General features: G+C 42.4%; 1 protein-coding gene and 1 pseudogene across 1 annotated transcript in view; one reads left to right on the top strand and one right to left on the bottom strand.

Moving 5' to 3' along the window:
• DTD1 (D-aminoacyl-tRNA deacylase 1) overlaps nt 1–22,069 on the bottom strand; it is a 205,426-nt gene that overhangs the window by 43,401 nt on the left and 139,956 nt on the right. The gene's annotated exons all lie outside the window — the stretch shown is intronic.
• Nucleotides 9,119–9,705, top strand: LOC117016306 (60S ribosomal protein L13a-like; annotated as a pseudogene).

Raw genomic sequence — 22,069 nt, 5'->3', positions numbered from 1 at the left:
GGCCAGGGATGCTGCTAAACATCCTGCAATGCACAGGACAGCCCTGAACAATGAGGAATTACTGGCTAACAATGGCCATAGTGTCAAGGTTGCTAAGCCCTCCTCTAAAGCAACGTGATTCCTTCCACAAGCCAGACACACAAATAATTAAACTATAAATTTCCAATCAGGCATGCACTCAAGGAAAGTTATCAAATATGATGCATATCTTTAAATATAAATGGAAAATCTTTCCTACCCCATGTACACAACCATCCTAATCTCCTGTTTAAAACTCACATGCCCAATTCCGTATACCATGCTGTATCTGACACTCATCGTGCCACTTGTGTACCATTGGATTCTAACTAAATGGCCCAGGTATGTTAGGATTCCAAGGAATCAGGGGCGCGGGGCACAGCAGGACTGAGCAGGTGGGGCAGGGCCCAATTCCAGAGGACCCCAATCCCACAGCCTATGATGTGAATGCATCTGCTGGAGCTGTAAGAACACATGACTGCACCAAATGAAAGGGGGTAGAGAGACAGAAGAAGCAGGATGAGGTCGGAGCTTGGACAATATGTGCATTTAAGGGTGGTTAGCCAGAGCAGGCTTGCTGGCATCGGGAGCCTGGCTAACAGATGTAGCTCAGATGGAAACAATGCCACAATCTTCAAGGAGCCCCAGGATGGCTCCAACTTAATTCTAAGGACTTGTGTCTCCTTGGATCCCATGATGCACAGACATGGATGTGGCCACCATTACAGCAGGATAAATTAAATAAATATTTCCTGGAAAACCTTAGAAAGGTAATCCCAGGGGGGAGGGCTAAGTTTATCTTACTTCTCTCAAAAATGGGGTCTGCTTTCTTAAAGATTTCCTGCAGATAGATGCAAACAAGTTTACCTGATTTGTGTTAAGTATGTTTCATGTCTGATCTGCATATGTGTTGTTAAGAAATGTTCTTAATAGTCAATGGTAGGATACTATTGTCCATTTTTCTCCCTACTAAGCCATATAGAAATGGTTACTGGCATAACCTGAGTTTGGCAAATGCTCCATTATATCAACACTTTACAAACCAGACAGGGTCGGTCTCCACTCAAATCAGACAAGACTAGGACATTATTTACACATAAGACACACATCCAAACAAGTTCTTCTTTTATATCCGCAAGGTTGATATCGAAGTTCTAAAAGAAAATCATGTTTGTTCTACAAGACAGCATTCTTTGCTGTTTCAGCCTTTGAACTGAGTAAATGTGGCTCTATTTTGATAAACCATGGTAACAAATACCAGACTCCTCAAGAATCAAAATTCTGGAATGTCAGCACATTATGATTTCATGAAATGTCCCATTCTCTGACAAAACAAATTATTTTGACAAAATGATTTAAAATGCATTGCTACATATTACATAAAAATAAGTGTCCTAAGTCATAGCAACTGCCAGGGGTTGGAATGAGGCAGAAGGGGCACATTTGCTGTGGCAGAAGGTGCACTTTCTTCAGATAAACTGCATGTGCCCCTTGGAGGCTTTATCTCTAGTAAACCTCTCAGTCTCTGGTGCTTTTCGTCTTGGGAAACAACTCAATCCATAGGATACTATGTTCTGATAAACACAAAACAATGCCTGTTCTCACAACTTTTGTCCCAATAATTATTAGGTAAGTCATCATGTGACGATCTATGACACCCATTTCATGTAAATGTTCCAGCCACTCCAACTGACAGGAGATTTTAGCAACAAATTCTTCCGAAGCCACATTTTAAGGAATCACCTATGAAAACTGTTCTAGGACGTACCTTTGATGTGCATAGTAAGAACTCTCTCTGCCTAGCATGCTTGTAGAAAAGAAGCTAGGGTGAGGGAAGATGTGGAGAAATACACAGGTAGTGAAAATATTCATATATGCAGAAAGTTACACAAAAAAGCATCTGATCCAGGAAGGACAAAAGCTTATAGCTCTCTGTTCACGGCAAAGGGCAAGGCAAGTCAGGCATCTGGTCCAGCCTCCAGCCAAGGTGTGGTAGACAGAACTACCAGCACCGTCCTGCCCAACTCAGAGTGCTTATGTGGCCTAAAGGGAACATGCAGTAAGTGTTTCTTACTGGGAGAGGGCTAGTCAACAAGCTACTGTCTCCCTCCCTCCCTATAAGCCAATCTCTTTTCGAGAATTTTCTGAATATATATGCATATATATACATATGTAGATATATATATATATGTGTATATATAAAACATTATATTAGATTGAACCATACAAAATTGCAGTATTTATAATAAAAAATGGTCAAATAGCAGCAAGTTCTTAGAGTACAACTTAATGTAATCTATATAGTATACAAGGTCAGACAACTAAGTTCACGAACTCATCCTAGAAAAAGTGCTACATAACTCATTGCTGATTATCACTATGGTCACCTTCGAAGGACTCCCCTTGGAAAGCTACACACTGATGCCAGCGCCTACTCCACTCTTCAAAGCAATTTTGGAACTCTTTCTGGAATGGCCATCAGAGCTGTCGTCATATTACCCTTGATGTCCTGAATGTCATCAAAATGTCTTCCTTTCAATATTCCCTTTATCTTTAGGTAAAGAAAGAAGTCACTGGGGGCCAGATCAGGTGAGTAGGGAGGGTGTTCCAATACAGTTATTTGTTTACTGGCTAAAAACTCCCTCACAGAGACAATGAGGAAAAACTGAGGGTTGCTAGATGGGCGGGGGGGGGGGTGGGGGGGGGGGGGGGGGGGGAGGGGATTGGAGGGCAGTCGGTGACCACAGGATGGCCACGGGGTTTGAAAATTAATCTGGGGAACGTAATTTGGTGGTTACCAGAGCGTAAGGGGGTTGGGGGTGGGGGATGAGGGTGAGGGGGATCAAATGTACGGTGATGGAAGGGGAGCTGACTCTGGGTGGTGAACACACAGTGTGATTTATGGATGATGTGATACAGAATTGCACAACTGAAATCTATGTAATTCTACTAACAATTGTCACCCCCAATAAATTAAAAATAAATTTAAAAAAAAAAAAAAAAAAAAAAAAACTCCCTCACAGACAGTGCCATGTGAGATTGTGCATTGTTGTGATGCAAGAGCCATGAATTGATTAAAAGTTCAGGTCGTCTAACTTTTTCACGCAGCCTTTTCAGCACTTCCAAATACTAAACTTGGTTAATTGTTTGTCCAGTTGGTACAAATTCATAATGAATAATCCCTCTGATATCAAAAAAGGTTAGCAACATTGTTGCAATAAGTTCACAAACTTAATTGTCCGATCTCGTATAGTACTGAATATTACAAATTATCAAAATTATATATTAGAGATAACATAAATGGATTATTATTGTACTAACGGTAGCTCTTTGCTCCATAGTTCTAATTTCTAAAAATTTAAACATTTCTCTCCCAAACTATCCAACAAACCCTCTCTCTGGAATGATGGGCTCCATCACCCCACCACAGCTCCGCAAAGCGTTAGCACTTTCACGGAATGCTGTCTGTTTGCCTGCCACACTTGCCCTTGAATGTTGCCGCCCCCAGATGACAACACCATATTACGGCCACATAATCCCAGTACTTGTTTCCAGAAGCATGAAAAGCGTTCTCCAGTCAATTTCACTCCACTAATAACATGGGATTTCCAGGTTTTTGTCCAAAATAAATCTCTTCATTAATTATTAATGTTACCTGAAACTTCAAAGCTCATCATTCTTTCTGAACATTTTTAAAGAGATAAACTCAAGATTGAGTCGAATACACTGGTAAAGCCTGGTGAAGAAAAACTCTAATCTCAAATTGAACCCCTTGTTGCTTCTTCCATTTGGTTTTCTGTGGCTATTTCTCGAGAGGCTTAAAAACAAGTTTCCTATTCACCCCGGACAGGTCCTATCTTTAGTCTACATTCTAGTTAATTAAAAATCCTAGCTGATTACATTTAGTTTAAGCTCTAAATTTTCGATGGGGACAATCAGAAAGGTTATAGTAACAAGAACTCTTACAATCACAAACCCAAAAGCAGATAAGCTGGTTTCATTACAGATGATAACTCTTTTACCTAAATCCAAATTAATAAAATTATAAGTTGGGCTGTTATATTATTTTTAAAAGACTGCAAAATCTCCTTTTTAAACATCTTTCAGAGTAAAGAGAACCCCAAATATTTCAGACAGGTTAGATCTACTCCTTGTAGGGGTCATTTTAGAACTCAAGTTCCTTTCTCAGTCTTAAAACGTTATTTCTCCTTTCTGGGAAGTGAGGAAACATTATAGCCTTTTTTTTTTTTTAAGGGAGGAATCTAAATACTTCTGGGATATCAAAGGGTTCAAATCCTGAACCAACATTTAGATGAACTGAGTAAAAAAAAAAAAAAAACACATGGATTACATTTGCTCAAAAAAAAACATATGGTTTTAAAAATGAATGGAGAAGGTGTCATTGAAATGTGCTGGGTTTTATTGAATGCCAAATGCCTAAAAATAGTTTGAAACATCCAATAAACCAAGAATATGGCAGGCTTGGCCTTTTATTAGCAGAAACTCTTAAAGTACAGTAGGTAAATTCAACTTCAAATTATTCAAATCGTGTTTCAAACATGACATAAACTATACCAAACAAGAGTCAGCGCAAATGACAGACTCTAAATACACCAGGAATACCTGTGTACCAGCGATTCAACACCAAAATCCTCCCAAGAGAAAGCAGTGAGAAAAATGAACCCCTGTTGTTTGCATAGAACATAAAGCCTGTGAATTAGAATATGATACACTAACCTTGAGAACTTTAGGAAATTTCTCAGAGTCCAAAGAATTTGTAACCAGGGGAGAAAGGAAAAACAGCTTTGCCAACCTTTGCTTAGTCGTCATATTATAGATTATATCCACAGAAAATTCCAGTCTCATTTTAAACAATAGTTTCCACTTCTTCCCCCACCACAACAGAAGTTCCAGAATGTCTGCTCCACTCGGTGACTTGGTGTGGTTTAGCTTTTTCTTCTGACGTTTCTCAGCTTATAGCCTAGCTCAGGGCCAGGCACAGCTGCAGGACGCTACAGGACAGGCATCCTGGGAAGAGCCACGCCCTGAGATCAGGCCGATGTGCAGAACAGCTCCCCAACTTTTGAGGTGGGTGGGTGGGAAGGACAGCTCAGTATGCCGCATGCTGTGGACAAGCAGGGGCCCAGGAAAAGGCACTCTTCTACAAGCACGTCCCCTGGGTTTTGAGCTCAGGGACAGGGCTTGCTGGCTTCACGCTCCAGGGGGGAATGGGGAAGGGAAGAGAAAAGTGTGTGGCAAGACTCAAGTAATACCCAGGACACAGAGTGTCAGAGCTGGACCTACTATCAGAGCTGGATCAATGGCTGATATGGTGAAGGCAGAGTCCTAGCTGGCCCACCCTCATGTCCAAAGTCAGGACTGGTCTTCGGGCTGTGACTGAGCACGAAACCGGGGACAAGAAGATCTCAGAGCCTGGGCTCCAGGATGGGCCTTGGCGCTGGAACCAGAGGTGTCTTCTTAAAAGCTCTCGACAGCAGACACTGGCGCATGTCATGCACAGGGATTGGACTAAAGGAGCAGGAGTATCAGCAGCCCCGTCTCTCTTTGAGGTGCTAACGGTACGACTTATTTAAACAAATATTCTGGTTGAAATAACAAACAAGTTTTGTTCTGAGGGAAAAATTTTTAAACTTCTCCAGGACTTAGGTATGAATGCAAGCTAATACTGCTAACTGCTCCCAGCTGTGCAGGATACCAAGCGAAGGGGCCTGAGCCCTCCTCCAGGATAGCCTCAATGGGTCCAGCCTAGTGGATGGCCGCTGAGCAGGCTGGCCTCCACCAGGGTGAAGGGCGGCACTGAAGGGAACAGAACTGATTAGACGCACCACCCACAACTTGTGCTTCATTAGCCTACATACACCAGGAATCACTGAATTAACAAAGGGAAAAAGCCCACGTGTCCTAATCAGTCTACCTGTGAACAGTAGACGCAAGAAGTTCTAAACATAGGTCCAAGCAGAAAAGAACTTGAGGTAAAAATAATTATCCCTGCAGCAAGAAGTCACGGGCACAGAGTATGGGGATTCATGTCAATGAAAACATCTTCAACACAAGTCACATGGTGATACATTAGAACATGAAGCCTAATGAAACGATACCTCAGGTCAAAGGTAAATACATAAACAAACATACAGGTGGTTAGAAAAAACAAACAAAGGTGATTTGGTCCAAAAATACATATGTAGTACAGCCTTCTGATTTCACAGGCTAGGAAACTGCAACCTAAGAGGTTAAGTGATTTGAGACAAAAACTCTCTGTGCTCACCTGTTAGCCCCCTTTTCTCATCCTTTCTTTCATTTGAGCCTTACAATGAAGGAGAGGGGCAGGTAGGCCTCACAATCATCCCATTCACTAGATGGGTGAACTGAAGCTTGGAGAGCTCCATGCCTCTCAGGTTCACTCTTCTAGGAAATGGCACAATGGAGGCTTGAGCTCAGGGTTCTTCAGTCTAGACCAGGGCTACGGATGAGAACCCAGACCATGCTGGGTTTTTGACAGCTCACCCTCATGGAGGCAATGAAAACATCTAATAATGACCCACTCTATCCACAACTGTGCCAGGTCCAGAAAGGGATGCAAAAACCAAGAAAGACAGAACCTGTCCTTGTGGAAGACAAGGATTCCACGGTCTTAGGTGGAGCCCTCAAGAATGGGTATAGCCCATATTATCAGAGCAAGATTTCAGTCTAGAGAAAGAACATGAACAAGGGGCCAGAGATAAGCAAAAGGAAAAGAATGTGCAGGGATGACCTAATGATCAAACAGAGGAGTAATGAGAGATGTGGTCAGACGATAAAGATGGGGGTGTAAACCCAGGCGAGGATCCCCCAAATCCTTAGTCCTGTACCAAGGATCTGTTCCAATCTGTCTGGACCAGAAACACTGGGACAGCTCAACCAACCACCCTTGTGGCCACTGTGATCCATTCCTCAGATCTTAAACACAGAGTGCAATGTGTCTAAATACAATGTGACATGTTGCTGGGCTAGCTCATCCAATGAACTGGAGAGCTGAATCCTCAACCACACAGGGACCCTGCCAAGGTTTTAACAAGAAGACATTTCTGAATGAGAAAAATGGTTTCGGGAAGAAAATGGCTCTCTAAAATTCAACTATTTTATTGTTATTAGGTACACACTTACAAAGACAGACACTACATGAAACAGCTCCCAAAATGCCAAGAGGACATGTGCTAGGATGAAAGAACATTTGGAAAAGGAACACAAAAAGGCATCTGTCAAAGAGTGACCTCTGCAAAGGTGGGCCAGCATTGGCAGGAGGCCGCTGGAGGGGCAGCAAAGGCTGCAAAGGCTGCAGCAAGCCCTGAGAGCAGCTCTCTAGCAGCCCCTTCTGACCAAGGCCAAAGAAACAGAAGGAATGCTGGGGAAATGGAAATCCTGGGGCAAGGGAGGGAAAGAGAACATATTAAAACTGTAATCCCATTACAGGGAGATCTAGTGACAGTCAAATCACCAGAGCTTTGCCAGACCCCCCTGCTGAAATTGGTACCTTATGTGGTATGGCGAGGAGGGAGGTCTGTACACGAAAGTCTACTGGTGGACTGAAGAAAGAAAAGACTCCAGCTTCAGCACAGCTATTGGTAAAACAGGTTCCATGTGAGTCAGTGTAAGATCTTGACCACTTTCAGATAGAGAGCCACAGTAGACACATATAAAGCAAGCTTGCGAATCTCGAATGTGTACATTTGGGAACTTTATTTCCATTGAGGACCTACGCCGATCCTGTGAATGCAGCACTGCTTTATTAATCTGTCTATCAGAGGGGAATGACCTAATTTTATGGTGTTTTCTTAATTGTTAAGATTTAGTTTTCATGTGGTATCTTACGTCAAGTTCCATGCCAATTTGTGATCCAACGATCTCATGGTAAATATTAATAAAAGGCCACTTGAATCACAGACTGAGAGAGACTGCTACAGTAGCACGAACAGTCTTGTTGACATCTGACCATGGGGTGATAGTCACTACTTTGCCCTTACTCCATCCCAAACACACACACACACACACACACAATATTTCTCAAAATGACATCCCCTCTGCATCCTTTGGCCACAAAGGCAAATGTCCCTACCAACAAGTATGTGCTGACATTTTATGGGCTTATTCCTGTGCGAATCACTATGGAGGGCACAAAAAAGTATAAACAAGGACACCTGGCTCAAAGAAGTTTGGAAAGGCAAGACTTAATCACTGTGAAACAAAGATGAAACACTGCAGGAGGGCACACTGTTGACTGCTAACATTTCTAAGTACTTTAGGAATGGAAAATCCCATGCACACGGGGTATTTTATGGAAGAAGTTGGACTTGAGAAAGTCTGCACATAAGTAAGGAACACAGAGAAGGAAGCAGTGCTTCAAGACAACCCACTTATTACCCTTAATCTAGAGAGAGAACTGTGTGAGCCAGAACAGCTCATAAGATAAAAAAGTTATACTAAATCAAGATTTTAAAAAAACAAAAGTCTGTCCTAAGACTTCTGCTTCTCTCCACAACGGGGCAACAGGAACCAGATCTACCCTCCCATGTGAACCAAAAAAGACAAGACAAATACAAAAAACAACAGTTTACTAGACGTAAGGCAACAGAGGCCAGTGATCCCTGAGACAGTAAACAAACAAGGTGAGCCTCCGGCAGCCCCAGCTGACCATTGTGAGAGAGTTTCCAGGCCACGGTACAGACAAGGTAACTGAGGCAGAGCCCAGAGGACTTCCTGAGAAGAGAAAATGGAATCGGGAGTCCTGGAGGCCAAGGCAGCTGAAGTGCTCAGGGCAGAGTCCTGGAGAAGAGAGAGCTGAGGAAACTACTCAAGGAGGGAGAGAGCCACTCAAAATGATTAGAGGTTACAGTGCCCAGTGCTCACACAGGGCTGGGGATTGTGCCTGTTCCCACCAGCCAGATGGAAGAACTCATAATCCATGGGGCAGTGGGTAGGGTGCTCAGAAAGGGAACAATAGCCCTAGGTTGAGCAATGCTCTGGGCTCAGTAAATCATAGAAGAATCAAACTGATTCCAAGTAACTTAACTAAAAGCTCAAGAATATTTATAGGAGCTTTCCCAGGCAGCTGCCAAAGATGGTGGAGAAGCAGGTCCTGGTGTTTGGTGGCCGAGGCCATCTCCTGGGCAGCTGGCAGCCATTGTGGCCAAGCAGGTACTGCTGGACTGGAAGGTGGTGGTTGTGCACTGTGAGGGCATCAACATTGCTAGCAATTTCTACAGAAATAAGTTGAAGTACCTGGCATTCCTCCGCAAGAGGATCAATACCAACCAATCTCGAGGCCCTGCCACTTCCAAGCTCCTCAACTGTGCAAGGCAGGCTGCCCCACAGACCAAACGGGACCAGCCTCAAGGTGTTTAATGGATCCCACCACCCTATGAAAAGAAAAAGCAAATGGTGGTTCCCGCTGCCCTCAAGGTTGTGCGTCTGAAGCTTCCACAGAAGTTTGCCTACCTAGGGCGCTTGGCTCATGAGGTTGGCTGGAAGTACCAGGCAGTTACAGCCACTCTGAAGGACAAAAGGAAGGAGACCAAGAACCATTACCAAAAGAAAAAGCAGCTCATGAGGCTATAGAAACAGGCCAAAAAGAATGTGGAGAAGATACGCAGATACACATAGGTCCTCAAGACCCATGGACTCCTGGTCTGAACCCAATAAAACTGACTGGTCATTCCTCATGCTTGGCCTGGTCTGCCCTTCCTCCATCACTCCCCTAGGATGTGGGGGACTCCCAGAGGCTGCTGTCCAGGGGCCACAGGCAGCCTGGGTCTTAGAAGGCTAGGAACACAGAAGGGGCCTTAGTCACTACTATTTAAGAAAGGTCTTTTAAAAAGTTTTAATGGCTCTAATAGCTAGCTGTGCAGGAATAATTTACCTATGACCTCGTTCATGAGAGTTTTAGGAAATCAACAGTTAGAACAGCCAGATTAGTTTCAGTATTTGGAAGTGAGTTGGAAAATACAAATTTAAGCTTCCCACATGGTCAGATACTATACGGTACACGGCAGCTGTTAGGATATGAGAGAACGCTTAGGAGCAGGATGAGCCTGGAATTATACACGATATTTACAGATGCACAGACTGGGACAGGCAGCCAGTGAGTCACGGGCATTGCTCTTGTGCCTTCCCTGTACCTTGTTATCAGAAACGAATAAATTAGTTGTAAAGAAACAGAAGAATATTCATAGGAATACAAAAATATCCAGTACCTGAACTGTCTGAAATCTATCCAAACTTCTTAACCCACAAATGGCCAAAGGAGAGACTACAGAGAAAACATGGGCCGTTACTCTCAACTAACTCGACACAGGAAGGCTTCAAGGGCACTGTCATCTAGGACTGGAAGGCACATCAAAGCACAGTCACATCTGTAATGCTGCCACTGTCAGCGACCTCCACTTAAGGGCTGTTGTTTGCGAAGTAGTGCAGTGAATCTTGTTCTACAATATTCTAAGCTATGAGCAAGTCTTAAGCATTCAGTTGTCTCTAGGGCTGAAACAATTTAAAATAACTGAGGTGCTGACTTTCCCTTTTATGTTTTATAAAGCTTACCTTATTGAATAAAATTCTGTGTCATGGGATACAATTTTATTAGAAATGCCAATCTTATAAAAATAAATTGACTATTATAAAAATAAACTGACTATTAAAGATTTGAGTGAGATTTACAAATCTTTGAGGTAACTTTAAACAAGCAGCTTGTTTGTATGTGAATCCTTAACAAAACAGTCACTATTTACCTTCAAACTGTCCATAAAAAACTTTCTCAGAATATTTTAATAGATTGTGAAAGTATAATGACATTTTTTATTTTGTCATTTGCTCTATTTCTGTGAAAGAATCTTGGTATATTTATTTTATAAAATTAAATTTACATACTTTTAATAGAAAATTTTCTATTATTTCTGTTGCATTATTATTCCTGCAATATATTTCTATAATAATAATTATTATTATTTCTATTACATTATGTTCTATTTCTATTGTAGAGAGAATATAAGACATAGTACCTTCTCTCTCAATTCTATCAAAATTGCAGATTTTAGGATGAATAACACAAACTGATCTTCACAATTACGATCACCATGTGTTGTAGTTTGCCCAGGACAAAGTTTACAGGTGCTGTACCCTTCACTCTCAGAAGTGCCCCAAGTTTGGACAATATATTATAAGGTTGCCTGTTAATAATGGAATGAACACATGGTACTTTCAAAAATGATCAAATCCTCAAATACAAGCAGAATAAGTGATTTACCCTAATATGTCCTAGAATGAAAAATGAGATTAGGGTAAAGGCCCAAAGTTTCCTGGTTGTCCATTTTCCATACGGTTTTCCAGGCATTTAAAAAAACAAAAACCACTCACAAATGGACACATCCCACCCAGCCCCAACCCCTGCCGTAAGATGACTTATTAAATCTTTACCAGCTGCTTCCATTCCCTTTACTTAACTGTAAGGTTCCCTAGGGAAACTTTCAAAATTTTTTTATATCAAGTCTATACCAAATATTAGAAATTACTCTATACATACATTTAATTTACAAGAATTCAACTACCTGGCACTCAGAAAAAAAGAAAGAAATGATGATTCCCATAGGCCTGGATATTCTGCCCACCACTGCCCTTGGTGAGCTTCTGCCTACAGGTAATGGTGACGGAGGGGGACGGCAGAAGGGGATGCTGCCCGACCATCTGGGAGACCTGTGGATAGAACCCACAGGTCTCAGGCCCAGCTATGACCTGAGCCTTTAGGGGCCAGGTAGGTAGGTGGTAAGGCTCCTTTAACGCCTTCCAGAAAGAAACAGAAGAAGGGATGTAAAGTCACAAAGCAAAAATGACCACGGGAGAGTGAGGGAATTGATAAGCTTATTTATTCAAACATGAGGACGAGAAAGAAGAGGAACAGTGGCCCACTGAATTGCCATCAATGACCCTTTAGGGCTTTCATCATACACCCTGGGACATACCACATAGATTTACATAAATACAAACCTCACTGTAGAGGCTGTCTACACAAAACCATAGGCTTCTTGAGGGATATTCCAGGGTCATTTGGGCCATATCCAATTTCTACCTTACATGATGACTTTGGAAACTGACCCACGCTCGGAGGAGAGTTGGCCACTACCGTGTTTCCCCGAAAATTAGATCTAGCCAGACAATCAGCTCTAATGCGCCTTTTGAAGCAAAAAGTAATATAGTAAAATAAGACCGGGTCTTATAACATAACATAACATAACATAACATAACATAACATAACATAACATAAAACATAACATAACACCGGCTCTTAACATTAATTTTTGCTCCAAAAGACGCATTAGAGCTGATTGTCCAGCTAGGTCTTAGTTTCGGGGAAACAGGGTAGTTTGCATCCCCACACGTACCAACAAAGGCATCTGAAACCAGGGTACTCAAAACTAGCACCTGTAGGGAGATCAGGAAGGTTCAACCACATGCGAAGAGGTCAAGTGTGAGAAGGGTAGTGCCTCCTACAAAAGAGGCAGCTGAAACTTGGGGGTGACAATTGCTGCCATCAGGCTATTCTATGTAGGCCCAGGATGGCCAAATTCTTGGATGTGGAGAGAAAAACTGAAAACCTAAACTCTTGAAAATGATGAAATCCAGTTTTTTGAAAAGGTATTGAATTGGCCAAATGTGCGTGGGCTCCATTTGTAAATTTTGGCCTCTAATATTTAGGTCACCATGCTTATTCAATTAATATGTCTGTACTGCCCATGGTTCCTAAGTGAACTTCTTGGGCATTCACCCTGCCTGATCAAATCCCCCCAAATAAAACTAAAACCAGTCTTCAAAGCCTTAAAACAGTATCTCTTCCAGGCACAACAACCTGAGGTAAGCAGTAAGCTACATGAGCACAACACACATTGCAGAGTGACGGAGGCAAAAATTAAATGCTACGCACAGACCTCCTCAGACCTGATATAGTCACAAAGGTAAATTAGTTCATTTCCAAGGAGATGTGAGCTCTCCCTTCAACTGGAGAAACATAACCACCAAAGGGCAGAGGGGAGGCCATGTTCAACCATCAAGTACAAAAACCAGTGCTATCAAAGAATGTAGGTACAATTGCTCTAACTGGGCAGAAAGAACCTTGGAGGTGCTGCGCTCTTCCTGACAGTGCCTCCTAGTTTCATGATGTCTACACAGGAGCAGGCACACACTGGCTCCAGGAGAACAATCTGCTCCCCCACCCCCTGACCTAATCAGGGGTCAAATGCCAAGAGCTAAGTGGGGTCACAACTTACAGATGTTCCCTGGAACATGATGCTAAAGGAAACAGAAATTGTATTAGAAAGAAATATGTATTCTAAACTTACAGGATAGCAGGGAGTTTCTTTGATGCGTTTTTAAGAAACTTTTAAATATGAGTCCATTTTTTTATGAGGAAGGTTCGATGATGCCCTTTAAAGGAAAGCCAACCTCCTCCAAAAGACCAAAAAATCTTGAGCACATGAGATTTTATGTACTGTGTACATTTCTTTTCAAAGTGTCTTATTCTATAACAAAGCCTAAGAAATAACAGTCTCCACACTGCTAAGTCTCCGTTTCAAAGTGTTTGAGACCAAGAGTCTGAAACGGTGGTGGGACAGAAAGCACTTTTTTCCTAGAGGCGGCAAGGAGAATGGCTCCAGAATTTCCATATAGACAGGACTTTGCCGTGGCAATTCAGCTAGGGGAAGCAGGAAGGTGGGTACAGGGGCTTGTCTTGAAGCTGTATTTGCACTGCAAACCCATCACTTTGACTTACATTATACAAGTATTTTGAGCAGCTTACAGGACTGATGGAGACCACGGGAGGTGGGGGGCTAAATATGCCCCAGCCACTCCTAGTGCCACGGCTGGCGCAGGTGAGAGGGGGCTGCATCTTTGCCCAGACAGTAGTGCTAGAAAAGATTGCTCTCTAAGTCAATGCAGCTCAAAGTAAGGGCAGCAGACCACTGCCTGCCCCGAGCTGTTTGTACAGGTCTGTGAGGAGGTAAGTACATACAGACAGAGTGTTCATAAATTTTTGCAATTTGACATTACCGTGCATTTTTATTGTATTGGTCCCCAATAGATTGGAAATTGAAAACAAAAAAATAACGAAAATAACTATAACAAACATGGCCCTTCCCCAGAGACAAAGAAGCACTGCTCTAACTGAACAATCCATTGTCTCCACTTAACTCTCTAGCAGGCTGGTCTGTAAGGAGAGGGTGGCCTCATGATCCTAAAATATCCAAAAATCCCTTCAGAGTTTACAAAAGTAAGAAAGGCCCCAGGGAATCACTAACACTGGAAAGGACCAGATGAGCCTATTATATTGGGGAAAATTAGCCAGAACTTGAAAATGGGGCCAAAATATGTCTGGGCACTGTTTCAGAGTTGTCCTGGAGCACGGTCTAGCGAGCTCAAGCTAATTCTCGGGGAGTGCAACTTGTGTGACTTACTGTTTATTACTGATTAGGGCCCAGACCTTGTAAAATTACATACTGAAGACTGAGAACCTGCACACGAGTTCTGTAGAAACAGAGAGAAATCCCAGCGATGACGGTCTGATGGCCATTAACCAATTCGTATTTACCTCAGCAACCTTATTCTAACATTCTGTAGCTTCATTCCCGTAAGTCTCTCACAGCCTCCCCTGATCCCATTGCCTTCTGACTGGCTTCCTCATTAGTGACTTAATTAAATCTTTGATATCTGCTCACTATACATTTATATGAGAATTAGTTTTTAACTTTTTAAAAATTGTAATTCGACCATTACTATGGAAAACTCTGTTTTCCCTCTGACCTCTCTCCCTCTAGGTTGCAATGGATACATCCTATTTACCCTAATGATAGCATAAAATTATCAGTTAGAACAGACACAAAGAAACACATTTTAAACGAAAAAAATAATTTCATTTGAGGAAAAATCTTGAACATTACTCTCTTTAAAACAAGTAACCAACAAGCCAATTAGCAAAATCACCTCGCTGTATATAAAAACATTTTTATTTAAACAAAATTTATTTCAACAAATATACTTTCTTGCTCTCTTGAGATCAAAACACTTTACAACATCAATTAATTCTCATATGATTTTCCCATAGTGAGATGTGGAGAAAGACATGTAAATAGAAAAAAGTTCAGTTTACAATTAAGATTTTTTTTTAGTCATTTTAATCTCAAGTCCTGAACAACTTACATACATGTATATATGCAGATACATGGGCGTGTGTGCATGTGTGCCCGCGCGCACGTGCACACACACACACACACACACACACACACACTCACTACTCCATGCTTTTACTATACTTTCTTGTTAAGAGTCCCTAAGGAACATTCCCTTTTGTTGAGACCTAGAGACCAGCTAATACCAATTTGTGTCAAGACGTACTTTCTTTGTTCACCAGACTACCCCGATAGTAGTTAAAACCTATATAGGCCTGAAATCAGTGCTGTGCAATAGAAATAAAACACAAGCCACAAATAAGTAATTTCAAATTTTCTAGTAAGTACATCAAGAAAGTAAAAAAGTAAAATTAATTTTAATATATTATATTATATAGTCTATATAAAAATTATTGAGATATTTTACCTACTTTTTATACTAACTGCTCAAAACCCACTGTGTACTTTATGCATATAGCACATCTCAATTGGGACTAGACACTTCAAGAGATAGGGAGAACAGTCTACCTTCCCAAACTCCTGACCACCCTTACTGTGCCATCAGTCCCCAGGCCCTACTCACGCATGCTAAGGGCTACATGGCTGGGTCTAGAAAGGTGTTCCTTGTACCACAATCTCCACAGCAAACACACTCACAAGCCCTCTGTCTAGGTGCTGGTGCTGAAGCCTGGGCCTGGGGCCCATGGGGAAGTTCTGTTGTGCCTCTGGTTCCCGAGGACCAGCAGGCTATGAAGAGAGCTGCGGGCAGAAGCTCTGAGAAGCTGTCATCCGCCACTCACTCTTTGGCCAGGTCCCCTCTACTCTTCTTGGCTGGAAAGGAGGCAGCATTAAGATGTATACGTGCACGCATACTCACACATGTGCACACGCTGAGTGTTATCATGTATAGTAAGATTTTCTGTGGCCAAGGTCTACGTGTCAAGAGAGAAAAGAGCCAGCTCTAAGCTCCGCCCTCAACACCGGATCCGTCTCCAACAAGACTGACACATGACGCCTTGAGGAGGGATTCTTGTAACAGAGGGCCACCAGTTTACCTTGAGGAGAACCACTGACCCTTTCAGGCAACCAATGCTCCGTTTTCAGTCCTGGTGCTATTATACTGCACAGTACCATTTGGCCAAGGAGGTGGCACGTCCCCAAGACATTCACCACCGCAACTTGGTGTACTGGATAAGACCAGATACATATATGAGACAGCAAGTGAGATTAGTCCCAGACACAGAGTATTAAGAAATAATCTCTTCTAATGCATTCAGAGTTATTTTACTTAGACAACAGCCATGTGTAGTTTTAAACGGCTAAAGAGGTTGTTTCAACTGAAGAACTAAGACCAAGCAGGTCTCTGGTTTACCCTAATGAATTACCATGTGCTTTATGCCACAAAACTCTCATTCTGAAAAATAACTGAAATCCTGATAATGTCTGAGGAAGCAAAGAAGACTGGAAACATCTAAAGTCGGCACTCTCTCATGAAGATATTAACTACTTAAAGGTGATGAACATCAGGTGAAATACAACGAGCCAGACGAGAACAACAAAATGTGCAGGAGGCCACCCAAGGGCAGGCACTTTCTACCCAAACTACCCTCCCGCCTGGGCTCGTGCTGTTTAGCCCCCTTCAGTAGCTGGCTCTCCACGCAGCACACCTGATGGGTATGATGCCAACACTCAGAAATACTTCACCTGCTAAATACGAAACATTCCATTAAAATATGTAAACGTACCACTAAAAAGATTTAAAAGAACTCAATTACAAAGCAGCACTTCCTTTCAGAGGCTTAAACACTAGGACAGCTAATTACAGAGCACTGAGTTACACTGCTTCTTTGGGTATAATTCACACAAAATGTTTTTCCCGCCTAGAAATGCACTCCACTTGACCTGCCTCAGAGAACAGAAGTAAAAGGTCATTTTCTGTGATATTTTTCCCTAGGATTAGCTATTAATCTAGCTCCTTGGAGGTAACTTCCTACATCGTCAAAGCGTCATATCTCATTTTTTAAAGGTAATGGGTCCTCTGCCCATAAAAAAGGTCCAATACTCCTTTTGCCTTTTCAGAATCAACCACGACACCTTGAACTGCCCCAAGCCAGAAGCAAACCCACCCACTAGACTGGCTACCTGTTTGACTGGCAATCAAAGGAAAAAGATTCTATTCTATTACAAAAGACACTACTACAAGGAGAATACATAAAGTGGTAGAAAAGAGATTTTATCTTTTAATTTTCTTTTTGCCTTCCAATTGCAACAATGCTCTTCATAAAGAGATCATTCCAGGTACTAAAGAAGCACAATGCCCTCAAATGAACCTCAGAGTGGGAAGGCAAATCCACCCCCAGGAACACAGGGTACGCCTGGCAATGGCTGCCTCTAAAAGTACAATTGTCTGGTGTTGCCCCTGATAACAGGGAGAGTTCCAAACTCTCTGGTTGGTAATAACCCTGTTAGTTCTCCACTCAGAGTCAACAACTGTTAAATCTCTAGAATCAAACCACAACTGCTAATAGCAGCTCACTTAGCTTTTATTTTCTAGGAAAAAGAGAACTGAAGAAAACCACATTCATTAAGCCAGTCCCCTTTTCCAGTTTAGTCTCAGCTAAAGGCTCTATCACTCATGGTTCCACCAGCAGACGGTCAAATGGAAAACAGTATGCACAAGAAGGGTTCAAATAGCTCAAACACCAGCAAATGAGCAGGACACAGGCTCAAACACCAGGACATGGGCTCGTTAACTGTGCAAATGAACTTAGAACATTGGGCTACAGAAACAAACTCTTCCATTTTTAGAACATATTTAAGATTCCAATAATGCTCGGCCCTTGGCATTTTGTCTCTAACATCTCCACACTCCAGTATTTTAAGTTATTTTAAAGGAGGTCAGTGTCACTATTTTCTGGAAGGGAAAGTACACCTATGGTACATGTATGCTTTAAGTGAAGGGAGGTGGAGGACTTATCAAGTCCCCTTATCTTCGATTCAGTCATTCTCACACAAAGCAGATCTCCTAACACAGGGCAACCCTCATGGCTGAGCTAAGTCACTTCCATCCACCTTGTTTCCATTGAGACGTGTCGTTTTAGCTCCTTATCATGTTACGAAAGTGCTCAGATTCATTGGATCCTTTGGGGAAAACACTGGAACTCTCACCTTTCACTACAAGCTACCACAGTCCTTGCTCATTTATTCTCATTCCTATTCCCCAGTTAAGTAGCACTTGCAGAATAAATGTATTAATATTATTACTGGTGAATGTTAATTTCCTCCAATATCACTGATTAGTTACTGGTGGTTCAACGAGGCCTTGAGTTCACTTCCTTTGTCTGGGGTGCTAACTCGGACCCCAAATCCGACATTCTCCTGACACCTGAATGCATCTTGTGACCTGTTCTAGATGGCCAGCAGTACCTCAGGGATGCCCACAGCCTAGTAAAAGACACCTGAATGTGACATCGGGCCCTCAGAAGAACATCCAATCCAACAGGACATCACAGACTCAGTTGAGGCTGGGGTTCTAAGCTCAACAGCATCCTCAGACTCAACATGGAATATCTTTAACCTGGGCCTTCCTGGGGAACTTCTTGAACAATATCTAAATCTGCTCTCACTTTCCACCTACTTGAATTCCATCCCTCTTCATCTATTAACTATGAACCGACTGTGAAGAAAGGGTATGGGGTGGGGGCAGGGGCTGCTGTGGGTGTGCGAGCAGGTTTCTGTGTTGGGAGGAGTGTGTCATGGAGTCATTACTATGTGTGAGGCTAGTGATGAACTCTAACGTCTGTTATAATTCAGAATTTATTTGTGCCAACTGGTAATTTGTTTCAAACTCCCCTTATTCCCTGATACCTGAAACACAAAACTTAATTTGTTGACAAAACAGTATCCCCTCTGGTCTTTGAATTCCTTAAAACCTCACCAATACTGTCTAGTCCAGCTCTGTTCAACAGAATTATCTGTGGCGATGGGACTGTTCTCTTTTACTGTTTAACACAGTAAGTGGCTGTCAAACACCAGAACTGTGGCTAATGCAACTTAATGAAATGTGTAATTATAGTTCATTTTAGTTAATTTAAATAGCCACTGTGGCTAGTGAACACTGTACTGGACAGCATAGGTCTAGATAATGTCCCTTACAAATTCTCTGGAATGGACACTTACGTACTTACCCAAGGCTCTCCGACGGCAGAGTGGACAAGCAAAACAGGAACTGATATCCTTCCAGACATGCTTCCAGACAGCCTTCACTATGCCCTGTCTGCCCTAAGAAAGAGGTCTACACTCTCCTTGATCATCATCCTCTACAGTAATTTCTCAACCTCACCACTACTGACGTTTAGAACTAGATACTTCTTTGTTGTAAGGGAAGTCCTGTGTAGTTTTAAATGTTTAGCAGCATCCCTGACCTCTACCCACTAGAAGCCAGTAGCATTTCACCCTTCCCCAGTTATAACAACCGAAAATGTCTCCAGACAAGGCCAAATGTCCTCACGGTGCAAAATGGCTGGGAACAGCACTGCTCTAGGAATAACTTTAAAAAACACACACAAACACCAAGAGCAACAACAATAAAAACACCATTCTTAGAATTTCTGTAAGTCTCAGTTTATTTTATAAGACTAGGCTACTCTTTTAGACTTGCCGTCAGTTAACTGCCCTTTTACCTACCCCTTGCACATACCTGTTCAAACTCTGAGTCAATCCGGGCTCCTGCACTGTTTTCCTGAGGTTCCTGCCCAACTAAGCACATAGGCTGAGTGCCCAGCTGACCTTCTGTTTGTGGAGAGGCACACTGGAAACCAAAGTGACCTCACTATAAAACTACCCACAAACCTGGGTTAATCTACTCCAGCCAGCATTCTGAATGATGGACAGGCAAACAAAGACATCCAGACATTTGAGGGAGCATCCATAGCTTAAAAGAGAAGGATCAAGTAAAATAAACAACTGACTCTGAGCAAGCAGAAAATTCAGCACATAAAACAAGAAAAAAATCCAATTAGTACCTTCAGAAAGCATCAAGAAGATATAATCCCCTAAAAAAATAACCAAATAAAAAGCATCATAACAATAATAATAATGGAAGAGGAAGAGGAAGAAGAAGAAAAAGGAGGAGAAGGAGAAGAAGAAAAATAAGAAGAACAAGAACAAGAAGAACAAGGAGAGGGAGATGAAGAGGGAGAAGGAGAGGAAGAGGGAGAGGGAGAGGGGGAGAGAGGGAGAGAGAGAGAGAGAGAGAGAGAAAGGCAAGAGAATCTCAATTTTTTTTTTTTATTTAAATTTATTGGGGTGACAATTGTTATTAAAATTACATAGATTTCAGGTGTGCAATTCTATATCACATCATCTATAAATTACATTGTGTGTTCACCACCCAGAGTCAGTTCTCCTTCCATCACCGTATAGAGAATCTCAATTTGAGAAACCCTAGATTAGAGATTACATCATAGAAATGGCGACACGATGTGAGCCTCTAGAAATCGCCCCTGAAATTTATAACAAATTGAACAGCTATAATTCCACAAAAGACTCCCTGCACAGCAGACAGGGACGACTAAGAAACCTGCAAATGAAACCATCTAAAGGTGGGAAAACTGGGTGAGCGGGGGAGGGAGGAAGGGGAAGAGCGGAGACGTGGGCTGCGCGGAACGCAGGAGGATGCAGACTGGAGTTTGGAGCTGCAAGCTCCCTGCATTCGGGAGATACCACAGTCACGGGTCAGGGAAGAATTCAAACCGCTATTGCTCTGCTTATAGCATATAACATGGCTGAACACAAAGCTCATGGCAGAGACCTCGGAGCAAACACTGAGGGAAGAAGGATGAGAATGGTGATTTAAGCCCTTACTGCCAATCAAAGAACAGAAGGCACAGGCACCAAGCCCAGCCCACCCCTTCCCACCCTTCCAGAGCTCACCCCAATCCACTCTCTCAGTCCTAGAAGCTGAACGGTAGCAGTGTCACATAAAAAGAACAGAACATTTGCAGTTCTGAGAACTGTGGTCTGCGGCCACATGGCCCAAGTAGTTCCAGGGAAGGGGAGAGAGCCTTGGGTGCAGGATTGGCTATGCTTATGGTCGCCACCATTGCTCAGAGCCACCTCTCACAACCCACCCTGCCCCTGCCCCCACCTATCTGGGTGGATCTCTGCAGGGGTAAACAGAGCCGCTGAAACACACAGGCTCTGTAACTGGTGCAGGAAGAGCTTTGGAACCTCAGAAGCTTTCCACATCCCCCTATACAGAGACAGTACCCTGAGACTCAGGCGATCTATTCACAGAGGAGAGCCCACCTTCCAGGGAACCCCACATCCCATTGTGTGAGAAGCTGGCATAGTGCAGAGAAAATGTAACACTACAGTGTGAGAGAGAATAAAAGTCTGCAGTCGGAGAGAAAACAGCATTCTACCAACATTTACTGGAAAACAAAAGACAGACCTCTTCCTATCAACCTGTTGCAGAACCCACTCTTGTAGATGTCTAGGAATAGAAATAATAATTCATTAATTGCCATGAATGACCAAGGTAACAAGGCAGCTAAGAAAGAATATGAAAAGTCTCCAGAATATGAACTTAAAGATATGGAAATACGTGACTTATGACAGAGAATTCAAGATTGCAGTTCTTAAAAAACTCAATGAGATGCAAGAAAACACAGACAGGCAGTTTAATGAACTCAGAAACACAATCAAAGAACAAAACGAACATTTTGCCAAAGAGATAAAAATTTTAAAAAAGAAACAAATAGAATTTCTGGAGATTAAGAACTCAATAAAAAAAAAATGAAGAATGAAATAGCCAGCTTAGCTAATATAATTGACCAGATGGAGGA

Source organism: Rhinolophus ferrumequinum, chromosome 23 (genome assembly GCF_004115265.2).
Source record: "Rhinolophus ferrumequinum isolate MPI-CBG mRhiFer1 chromosome 23, mRhiFer1_v1.p, whole genome shotgun sequence".
In the NCBI taxonomy this organism is placed as follows: Eukaryota; Metazoa; Chordata; class Mammalia; order Chiroptera; family Rhinolophidae; genus Rhinolophus; species Rhinolophus ferrumequinum.
The sequence above is the reverse complement of the archived record's forward strand: the minus strand, read 5'-3'. Positions and strand labels throughout refer to the sequence as shown.